Below are 10,723 nucleotides of genomic sequence, written 5' to 3' on the forward strand. Positions count from 1 at the left end.
AGTGTTATATTCTGCGTGTTCTTTTTCACCCCCCCTTTCGGCCATTCCTATAAAATTTCCCAGACAATATTATTTTCTGTATATTTTAGTTCATCTTTCTTCCAGTTTCAGATGATGGGTTTGGCGGGGAAAATATGGCAGAGTCTTCTTAATCTTTCTCCTCTTTCTTCTGCTTCTTCTTATTCTTCATTTTGTTACCTTTCTTCTCCTTCTGCTACTTTTCTTCTTTCTCAGCCTCTTCATCCCCTTTTCCTTCTTCGTTTTCTAAATTTCCTCGACCTCTTCTTGTTGATCTCGTATTTCTTCTCGGTTATCCTCTTCTTATGCTCACAATATAGCCATTCCTCGTATAGAATAGTCAGTTAAGGTGCATATAGCCTCCTCCAATCTTTAGTTACCTTTATACTGCCTCTATTCTTCTGTATAATCCTTTTTACGCTAACTCTGCCTGATTATTTTTATCTCTACAGCTTCTTTCATTGTTCAGCGGCAGGATAAGACAATTCTCTGGCTCTACACCCTTTTACTATCACTTCTTCGTGACTAGCAGCATACCAAGTCTTTAATCTCTTGTTACATCCCAGAATTCAAGATGGAGGGATGACGATTTTTGGCCAAGTTAGAGTAAAGTGGGGATAGTAAACGTGTGAACTTAGGGATGATGAAGCACAGTATGTATGGATATTCACAAGGTAGGTTGGTAAGTAGGTAGGCTGCTAGGTGGTTTGATGGCTGGATGGATGGTAGGTAGATAGGTAAGTAGGTTGGTAGGTGGGCAAGTGGATGGTTAAAGGATGGCAGGTAAGTAGATATAGGTAGGTAGGCAGCCAGACAGGTAGGTAGGCTGATTGATTGGAGTGTTGGGTAATAAGTTAGATGGATGGTTATGAGGACGGAAGGTTTATTGGCTGGGTGGATAGATGGATGGATGAGTGGGAGAGTGAATAAAGAGAAGGGTGGATTGACAGATTGGTAAATGGATGGATAGATAGATGGATGGATGGATGGTTGGCTGGCTGATGGGTTGCGTGGTTGGGTGGGTGGATGTATGGACGGAAGGAAAGAAGGATGTATGGGTGAATGAAAGGTAGGTAGGCAGGTTATTCAAGTGGTAAAAAGTATTGAGGATTATCAGCATCGCCAAGGGAATGCAAGCCTGTCTTCACACAACTATGATACACTGACATACTCCTGTGCAAATTCCCGTAATGATTAAGGAACATACAAGAACATAGGATCCCAAAATCTGTGTGTTTGTATGGTCTGGCCTCTGACCTTATAAAGCCATTTAAAAGGAACTGAATCCAAGAGAAGGAGAGAGGTTTGGGGGGGTTTTGCACAAGGAACAATGGTGCCAAGGTTGAAGCGAACTGGTGAAGAAATAAAGGAATGGCACTAGACTGAAAAAAGAAAAGAGAGAGAGAGAGAGAGAGAGAGAGAGAGAGAGAGAGAGAGAAATGGAAGGGAGACAAAAATAAAATGAGGAGATACAGTCATTCCATTGATAGGGATCATGAATATTTTTTAATTGTAACTAAAATAACGCGTCTGACCATAGCAGGAGTAAAATAACGTCGTGATACTGAAAGAGCTATTGGATAATTTGCAAAGATTTCTGAATAAACTCGCATGGAGGCAGCAAGAATGAAACAGAAGACGTCATGGTTTTGGCCACCAATATAATACATGGGAAAGTATTGTCCTAGTGGGTTGTCAGGTCGAGGGAGGAGAGAAAAGCAGAGAACAAAGTGAAGAGATTAGGTGGGAGAGTCTATGAGGGAGGCTGGTGTGTTGTGGGAAGAGAAATTGTTAAAAAGTAAAGACAGATTTACCTGCGGGTTCGTCTACCGATACCACTCCTCACAGGATGCGGCATTGGCCAAGAAAGAAATACAGACGTTTAAACAAATACAAATACTGATGGATAGGCCGATAGATACAGATATATCAGTAGATACATAAACAGACAGTAAATGTAAGCAGAGAGAAAGGGGGCGGTACACTTTATTCGGTAAACAATATTTTTCAGTGCAAAGATGGAGGGATCTAGGTGGACAGACAGATTTGTATGAGAGATCCACCACCGTAAGCTTTCCTGATATTCCACTTAACACTTACCTATGAACGTATGAGGCCTCGCTAAACACGGGGAAACTGAAGAACACTGTAAATCAGTGAACTAATGCAACGTAAATGACAGCAGATCCTAGGCACCGAAACTTAACGCAATTCCTCATTTTCATTTCCATTTATCTCGTGAAGCATTATATAAACTAAGGAACTAACAATAACAAACAGCGTAACGACATAATGGCACAAACACTGGTAAGATACTGAAGGAATTAGACTAAGAACTGAACATAGGCAAGTGCGGTCGAGCTGACAGTAACAAGCCGACTATGAAATGTACTCATACATTTACGTGTCACCATTTGAGCTGTCACAAGCGGTCACTGGTGGAGAAATATCAGAAAATGCGTCTGTGGAAGAGTCGGATCCACCTTATCTAATTATTTCTCGTCATCTCCCACTTTTATTTACATTTACCAATAGACTGTGTGACTAAGAAGCATAGTTAAATATCAGTCAGACCGATGACCAATACACTGACCAATAACACAGCGATATGATGACAACGACACATGAAATACGCGTTAGACAGACCGAGGAACCGTAAAAGAAAATAGTCTGAGTTAGCGATTTACCTCTTAACACTAAAAAGAAAACGGGGGGTCGGGGGGTCCTAGGCGTGTTAATTTTCCGTCCCCTCCCGCTTTGATATACCCTTGCCCAAAAAGCAGCAGGGCCAGGGAGCTTTATTAATCCTGGAGGTACCTAAGGAACTCCTGACCTGTGACTCTACGGGTAACAAACTAACCGAGGAGGCAAGAGATGAGCAGTGAGGAGCGCGTCATCCTGAGCAGAACTGGAGCAGGACTGTTGCCTGCCGGCCGGTCCTCTCACGTGCCTCTGCTCCCATCCACTGAGCAGACAAACACACGCACGTACTCATAGCGGAAAAAAATGTCGGTCGGTCCTTCCCAGCAACAGTAGTCCGCAGTCATATATCATTTACTATTCCTTTTTTTTACTCTAACTTGGCCTAAAATTGCCCTCTCTCCATGCTATACGCTGAGCTGTGACAATAGATGAACACTTGAATATGATGCTAGTCAAGATGAAGTGCTATGGAAAATACGTGGAGCTGCAGTATTATTTTTTCTGCCACTGAGCTGCGTGAAATATTAATTGATGTCCATACAAACGCAAATCAATTGATAATCTTTGGACATCACAAGCTCCTGCGCGATGTTTATTTGATCAACTGTACTCTAGGTAAAAACACACTTTCTTTTTTTAATAACAGACAGATGAACAGTACCTAACAGAGAGAGAGAGAGAGAGAGAGAATCACATACACCACTGTCTCACTTCAACACACACACACACGCACTCACACTTCAGCAATTTACAGTGTCTAGCACACATTACAACTTAATTCTTTGACTATTAGCATACTCGTCATAAATTTCCAGCAACACCTTACGAGCACGTAACATCACTTAACATTCAAACCCCCACCTACACCCCAGGAATGATACGCCTACAGTCATGTGCAAAAGTTCGACAGTCTTCTACCGGTACAGTGTCCTACCTTCCATGTTTCTCACTCCATCAGCGACAGAGAGTACCCTTTCTGTTCATACTCTCCAGTGGAAATAGTTCTTATAACGCCTTTCACTGCCAGAGTCAAAGGAGATGTGTCAGGTAACTTTTGCTAATAACTATACGTAGACCGTGTGACCTGCGTCATACCTTGAAGCCTTTAGCCAAACTATTCCCTAGAGAGTTGGGGCTTGTACTGGATGTGTAAAATAATCTAAATAAAAATAGTAACCAAGGAGATTTTCATCCTTCTCCGGCTGATTTTCCATATCTCATAAGACAATGCTGTGGCTCCATATCCTTCCCATAGCACTTCTTCGTGACTCGCACAATATTTTAGTGTTAATTTCAAAGCATTCAGGATGGAGGGATGGCCATTCTGTGCCAAGCTACGGTGGACAGAGTGTTGTTGGATGGGAGGGGGAGGTGAGCGTTCTTTCCCTGCCACACAAAAAAGCAAAAAAGAAAGAAAGAAAGAAAATTGGCAGAAAAAGAAAGAGAAACTGGCACAGAGAAAGAAAGAAAATTGGCTGAGATACAAAGACAGAAAGAAAACTGACCGAAATACCATAAAAGAAAGAAAGAGAAAGCAAGAAAGGAAGAACGGATTGACACAGAGAAAGAAAAAAGAAAAGAAAGGATATTGAAAGAGAGAGAGAGAGAGAGAGAGAGAGAGAGAGAGAGAGAGAAGGAAATTGGCACAAAGGAAGAAAGAAAGAAGGAAATCTGGCAGAGAGAAACAAAGAAGAAAAAAAAGGAAATTGACGGAGAAAGAGAGAAGAAAAGAAAGGAAATTAACAGAGGAAGAAAGGAGGAAGGAAGGAAGGAAGGAAGGAAGAAATGAAAGGAAAGAAGGCACGAGAGGAAGGAAGGAAGGATTGGAAGGAAGGAAGGAAAGGTAGGAAGGAAGGAAGGAAAGAAGGATTGGAAGGAAGGAAAGGAAGAAATTGGCCCAGCTGTTGTCCTCTGAGATTCCTTTCACTTACGCATGCTGTTCAACCCGCCTTCACAGCAAATTCTCTCATGCTGACCCTTAACACAGCTTAGCATCGTCCTCAGTGGCCAGGGCTCGTATTTTCGTCTGTTATGGAAGCTCCCCAACACCCTTTCCTTAGCGATTTAATCTTGGATAGGTTGGTTAATATCCCTGTGTACTTTATTTATGCAGAGTACTTGTGTGGCGATGTTGGTAGGATTTATGTCACACAGAAAAGGGCAGTAAGGTGTAATAAACAAAACAAATCGCTTAGGAAAAGGTGTTAGGGTGGACTGGTGGGATGGGGTGGATTGGGGGGGTAAGGCAGGTGGGTGGGGTGAGGTGGGTGTGCAGGGAGTGAGGTGAGGTGGATGGGTGGGCAGGCAGAGTGGATGGGATGGGAGGGAAGAAGGACAAATGTAGGGCGAATAATTCCGTGGTAAGAATAGATCCATATGGTAGAAATAGATGTATGGTCAAAATCTGTCTGCTGAATATAGAGGTCCAGGTGGGAATATGGCCCGATGGAAAAAAAAAATAATATTCCATGGAGAAATAGGTCCATAGGAAACAACATCAACAGGGACAATATCTCCACCAGAAAAATTTGGTCCATGAGGAAATTAGGTCCATGGGGTTAGAGAGGTCCAAGGGGGAAAGTAGGTCGTCAGGGGTGAACAGGTGGATGGTCCAGTTAAAAGGGCAGTTTGTCAGTGGTTTCATGGCATCGTTATATCCTTCTCCTGTTTCTGATACGCTCCCACCACGATGCTTCTGCTGATATGATGAAGGTGATGAGCATGAGGAGGAGGAGGAGGATATATCTAGAGAGTTTGTGAAATAACTTGCCCTGCCATGGGTTATCAGTCCTCTCTCTCTCTCTCTCTTCAAAACACTGGCAAAAACACCTAAAGATGCGGATAACACATATAATAACACAAATTGGGCTGTCTATCACACACACACACTCTTGTACGGTGGTATTAGGCTCTTCACACTACAGGGAAGGTCAAGGTGCAGCCACCCTCCCCTCACCCTACATGCATTTAATCAGTGTTGCAGGAGACGTGGAGTACGGGAGTGGGAATCTCAGGGCGGGGTGCAGTGGCTAAAACACCCCTGATATACATGTGTTTTGTTATTAGTGACTTATATAAATCTACTTAATATTTGGTTGAGCAGGGATCCAAATCTATTAGTGTAAGAGAATCGTATATTATTAACCAGCATAATAAATTTAGAAAACCATTTTCCTCAAAAAAAGAAAAAAAACATTATTCATATTCTCTGTAGCCAGATCCAGTCAAAATCTCCATTGCACTGAGTATTTCACTCAGCAACAAACGTAAACACATATGTCTGCATGGTAATGAAAAATGTTATTAGCCTTCTTATTTATTTTCTCTTTTTATATTAAAATGATGAAACTGACAGTAGAAGGAACACAGCAGTAAGCGTAATAATACTGAGGTTCATGATTATTGTTTCAAAATTCTTAGCGATATAATCACCTCAGTTACTAACAGTAATCGCCATACAGTAATGAATTAAGGCCATAGGATTTTATAGGAAACAATCAATCAATGGCGCGGAACAACTTTACTCTGGTTAATGCCGAGGGATTTGATTCCCCATGTGAAACCCCCGTAGTCAGGGAGCTAAATGAACTGCTTGTATTATAGACAGATTCAACCTTTTTCTCGAGGTGTGTGTGTGTGTGTGTGTGTGTGTGTGTGTGTGTGTGTGTGTGTGTGTGTGTGTGTGTGTGTGTTAGACTATACTATAAAGTGTCTACCAGCTTTTAGTGTTTTCACTTCTTAGTAAATAGTAAAAAAAAATTTTCTCAGATGTATGGTCGCAATCAATTATTTGTCTGTTACCAATGAAGCTCCTTGTTTTGTTACATCAATTCGTTACATTCACAACAATCGTCGCTCGTTAATTATTAAAGTTTTGCATGATCATTTCTATTTTAAAACAAAATTCAAACATTATATTGGCTATGATAATTACGTATTCTAATCCTACATATTTAACGATACTCTCTACCCTTCACTCCAAATCGCATTAAATCGCCATTCTCATTCACGTCATGCCGCCTGTCAGGCTGTCAGGTACAGTACAGCTGGTAAATGGTTCCCAGCAATCTGATGCTTCACCCTGACTTCGAGGGATTATTGGATTATGAATTATTCTCACGTTGGTGATTTACTACGTGTTTACAAGATTTTAGTGCCGACAAGAAGAGTATGTTTACACGCCTATTTGTTAGTTTGTTTGTCTGTTGGCAGGATTACTCAAAAACTAAAGGAGAGATCTGGACCAAATCTGGTGGGTAGATAGCCCATGTCCCAGGGAATAATCGATTAACTTTGGGGCCCGATCCCTTAGTGGTGCAGTGGGTAGAACGTCCCGATCGGAGTTACAACCTTGATCACGTGAATATATGATCTCCAAGAGATGACTGGATATTTTTCTCTCCGACAAAGAGAGTATGTTTTCACGCCTGTTTGTTTGTTTGTTTGTTTGTCAGCAGGATTACTCAAAAACTAAATGAGAGATTTGAACCAAATTTGGTGGGTAAATAGCCCATGTCCAAGAAAACAATCAATTAACCTTTGGGACCGATCCGGATCGTATTACGGATTCTGAATCCGGAACACAGGGAAACCCTATTTCGCGATGAGGAAACCTAACCATTATGAAGAGTGGTTTGGAAATTACGTTGCCCTTGTCGGAGAGATGCACTTCACTGAGCTCCCCTCAATTTAGTTTATGTAAAGATGAGGAATTGAAGCAAATAATTTCTTAGCTTTACCGAATCTTATAATTTGTAAGTGTTTAATGGTATCGTAGTGCTTCATACATTCCTTGTGATCCCGGGCTTCTGCATCAAGCGTCTGGGCTACGATCTCAAAGGTGCTAAATCTTTATTCTTTTGACAAGAGACACTACATTATAACAGACACTATAATACAATAATACCGGCATGTATCATTGTAAATTAGTAATGCCTACTGCTGTTGTTTCGTAATCTTATTCATATCTAATATAACCTATCATTTACAGTAATAAAGTTTGTGCAGGATTTGAGGAAAACAGCATTATGCACCGTGCCAGCCACCTCTGACCACCAATCACAGAGGCCGTTTCATCCCCTTATTTGGACTTCCAACGTAAGCAAACATGTAGTTGCCACATCTGTACTCGCCGTAAGAGTCCCCGACTGTACATCATCGCAACAGTAACAGTTTACCAACCTCTGCTAAAACTCATCAGCTTCCCTCCCTTTCTTCCTTCATCAGAAATCTGTGTACTTGTTACTAGATGCCTATTTCCAAACGTAATCTACACTGACCCTGACACGAATGCCTCTAGTCCTCACTTTCACATTTTATCCTTACTCCCCCAAGCTACACCAAACTACCTTCCCTCATGTACAGCCCTGAGTCCCATTTCTGTCTGCTCTCTGCGGCCATCCTCGGCTAAGAGGAAGATGTAGCCAGGGTTGCGCACTGAACAAAGTCTAAAATCTATTGTCTGTATTTCGAAGCTCCTCCACACTGCATAGATAAGTTTCATCGTAATTTCTTGTGCAATCAGTCAGTGCTTCGAACTACGGTCTGTATATTTTCGTCTGACGGAACTGGGTCATTCCTTCAACATGATTACTAATTCTTGGCTGCATGAACGACAAGCCTCAATTAGCAGCTAAAATGGTTTCCTTGGTTACTGGTCACATTTTTTCTTCAGTTCGACTACATTTGTCCATCAACTGAGCTGAAATGGCTTGTGGATCTTTGTCAGGCGATAACACACCAACGATACCATCTCAGCATTAGACAACGGGGCTTCTTTCAGTATTAAACCCCGCCAGGATGGGATGAGAGAACAGTTTTTACGATCTATTTTTCATGGTAACTGTGATATAGTGTTGCAGGAACACAAGGAGAATGTACAGTTTCCTTGTGTGTGTGTGTGTGTGTGTGTGTGTGTGTGTGTGTGTGTGTGTGTCTATCTATCTATCTGTCTGTCTGTCTATCTGTCTGTCTGTCTGTCTGTCTGTGCGTGTGTGTGTGTGTGTGTGTGTGTGTGTGTGTGTGTGTGTGTGTGTGTGTGTGTGTGTGTGTGTGTGTGTCTATCTATCTATCTGTCTGTCTGTCTATCTGTCTGTCTGTCTGTCTGTCTGTCTGTGCGTGTGTGTGTGTGTGTGTGTGTGTGTGTGTGTGTGTGTGTGTGTGTGTGTGTGTGTGTGTGTGTACCTCCCGCTGAAACTAACATCACTTACTGGAGAAAAATGCTAAGATACTTCGCTTTTGTATGAAGGACAAGGAAAGGAGAGTCCAAAATGTTTCTTTTTCTAGTTCTTCCTGAAAAAGCAAGCCTAAGTTACGACAGGGAACCGATCGTATATATTTTTTGAGAATCCCACCCCAGCTACAACTTCCTCCGGCCAGGGGTGTGGGTGAGGGGCAAACAGGAAGTAGGGGTGTGGCTCGTGACTGTACTCCTCCGCATTACCCTTCCACCTTGTTCCTGGCTTCCTGTTTGATGCCAGAGTGCTTATGAGAACACACACACACACACACACACACACACACACACACACACACACACACACACACACACTAGCAAGAAAAGCAAGATCAGGAAAAGGACAGAGAGTGGCCAGATGGTGACTCCTCCGTTACAGTTGTCTATCCTTCTGTATCTCTAATTCATCTTTCACCCCCTGTTACCCTGCCTTGGTGCACCGTCTGGCCTTGGTACTAAGCTGCACGTCAAGACCGAGAGACCAACTGCCAGTTCTGGGTAAATGTACAGTTAAGGCAAATCTATAATACAGATTACTCACATTCATCCTAATCACCTGTCCCAGTTTGCTTGTTAAAATGGGGTTAGGTATTATTAGGAGACAAGAAAAGGAAAACCAAACCATTTTTACTCTATCTTAGCCTGAAATTCCCGTCTCTTCAGCTTGAATATGGAGTTGGAATAATAGACTAACACTAGAAAACTATGCTACTCATTAAAAAGTGATATAAGAATTGATGGAGAGATACAGTATTGTCTTAATCATCGAGCCACGTGAAATTAGCTTAAAAAAGAGAAAAATCTGGGTCAGGTTAAGGTAAAAGGACTATAATGCTGGCAAGCTTGTAGATACTGACAGACAATGATTTTTTTGTGACCTTCACTTTTGACTGGTTGTGCTAATTCCTTCATCCCTGGGTTACTCGGAGCCCATCCACCAAGTTGGGTGTATATCGGAACAAAACTGTTTGTGTTGACCCTACCATTTGACCCTGACCTTTGACTGATTGTTCTGAGAATCGACTCCCTTCATTCTTCAATTACCCTTAACCCAGCTACCAAATCTCGCGTAAAGCAGACCAAAATAATGTTCGGTATTTTGTTCACACACAGACACATATGGATCGAATTTGTACCTTGTCCTGTGACTTTCATCTTCGACTGGTTGTTCTCAAAGCCTTCTCTCGTCAATCTTGCTTTACCCTCAACCCTTCCTCCAACTCTGGTCCAAATCAGATGAAAACAAAGTTGACCTTACTATGTGTTCTTGACCTTTGATCTATTGCTTTAAAAACCAAGAAGTCAGCTCACTGACCGACCCTCAACCGTTTCACCATCTTTGAAATCAGATGAAAATTGTCTGAAGAAATATCACACTGCACCTCGGTCAGCTAATACTTTCCTACATGCCCAGTCGTGATAGGGAACATGGTGAGATGTTTGTTTGCATCGTAAAAAATAAATAAATAAAAAGAAAAAAGAAAGAGAAAGAATAAGACAAAACAAAAAACTATCAGCAGAAAATCCAGAAAACTAAAAGATTGGTGCAGTCAAGACAACTAATTAACGGCTGTCCCGGCTTGTTATCCGTACCTGAACTATTACTATATATAATTACTGTTGCCGCTTAAACAGAGAAATGCCTGGAAACTACTTTAAAAGCCTGAATCAGCAAAATAAAGTAAGTTTATAGTACAATGGGAATGTAAAAAGTGAATTATATATATATATTTTTAGATGAAAGGTAATGAAAAGAAATTATAGTTT

Source organism: Coenobita brevimanus, chromosome 24 (assembly GCF_032717465.1).
Source record: "Coenobita brevimanus isolate Jiangsu-jjx chromosome 24, ASM3271746v2, whole genome shotgun sequence".
Classification (NCBI taxonomy): Eukaryota; Metazoa; Arthropoda; class Malacostraca; order Decapoda; family Coenobitidae; genus Coenobita; species Coenobita brevimanus.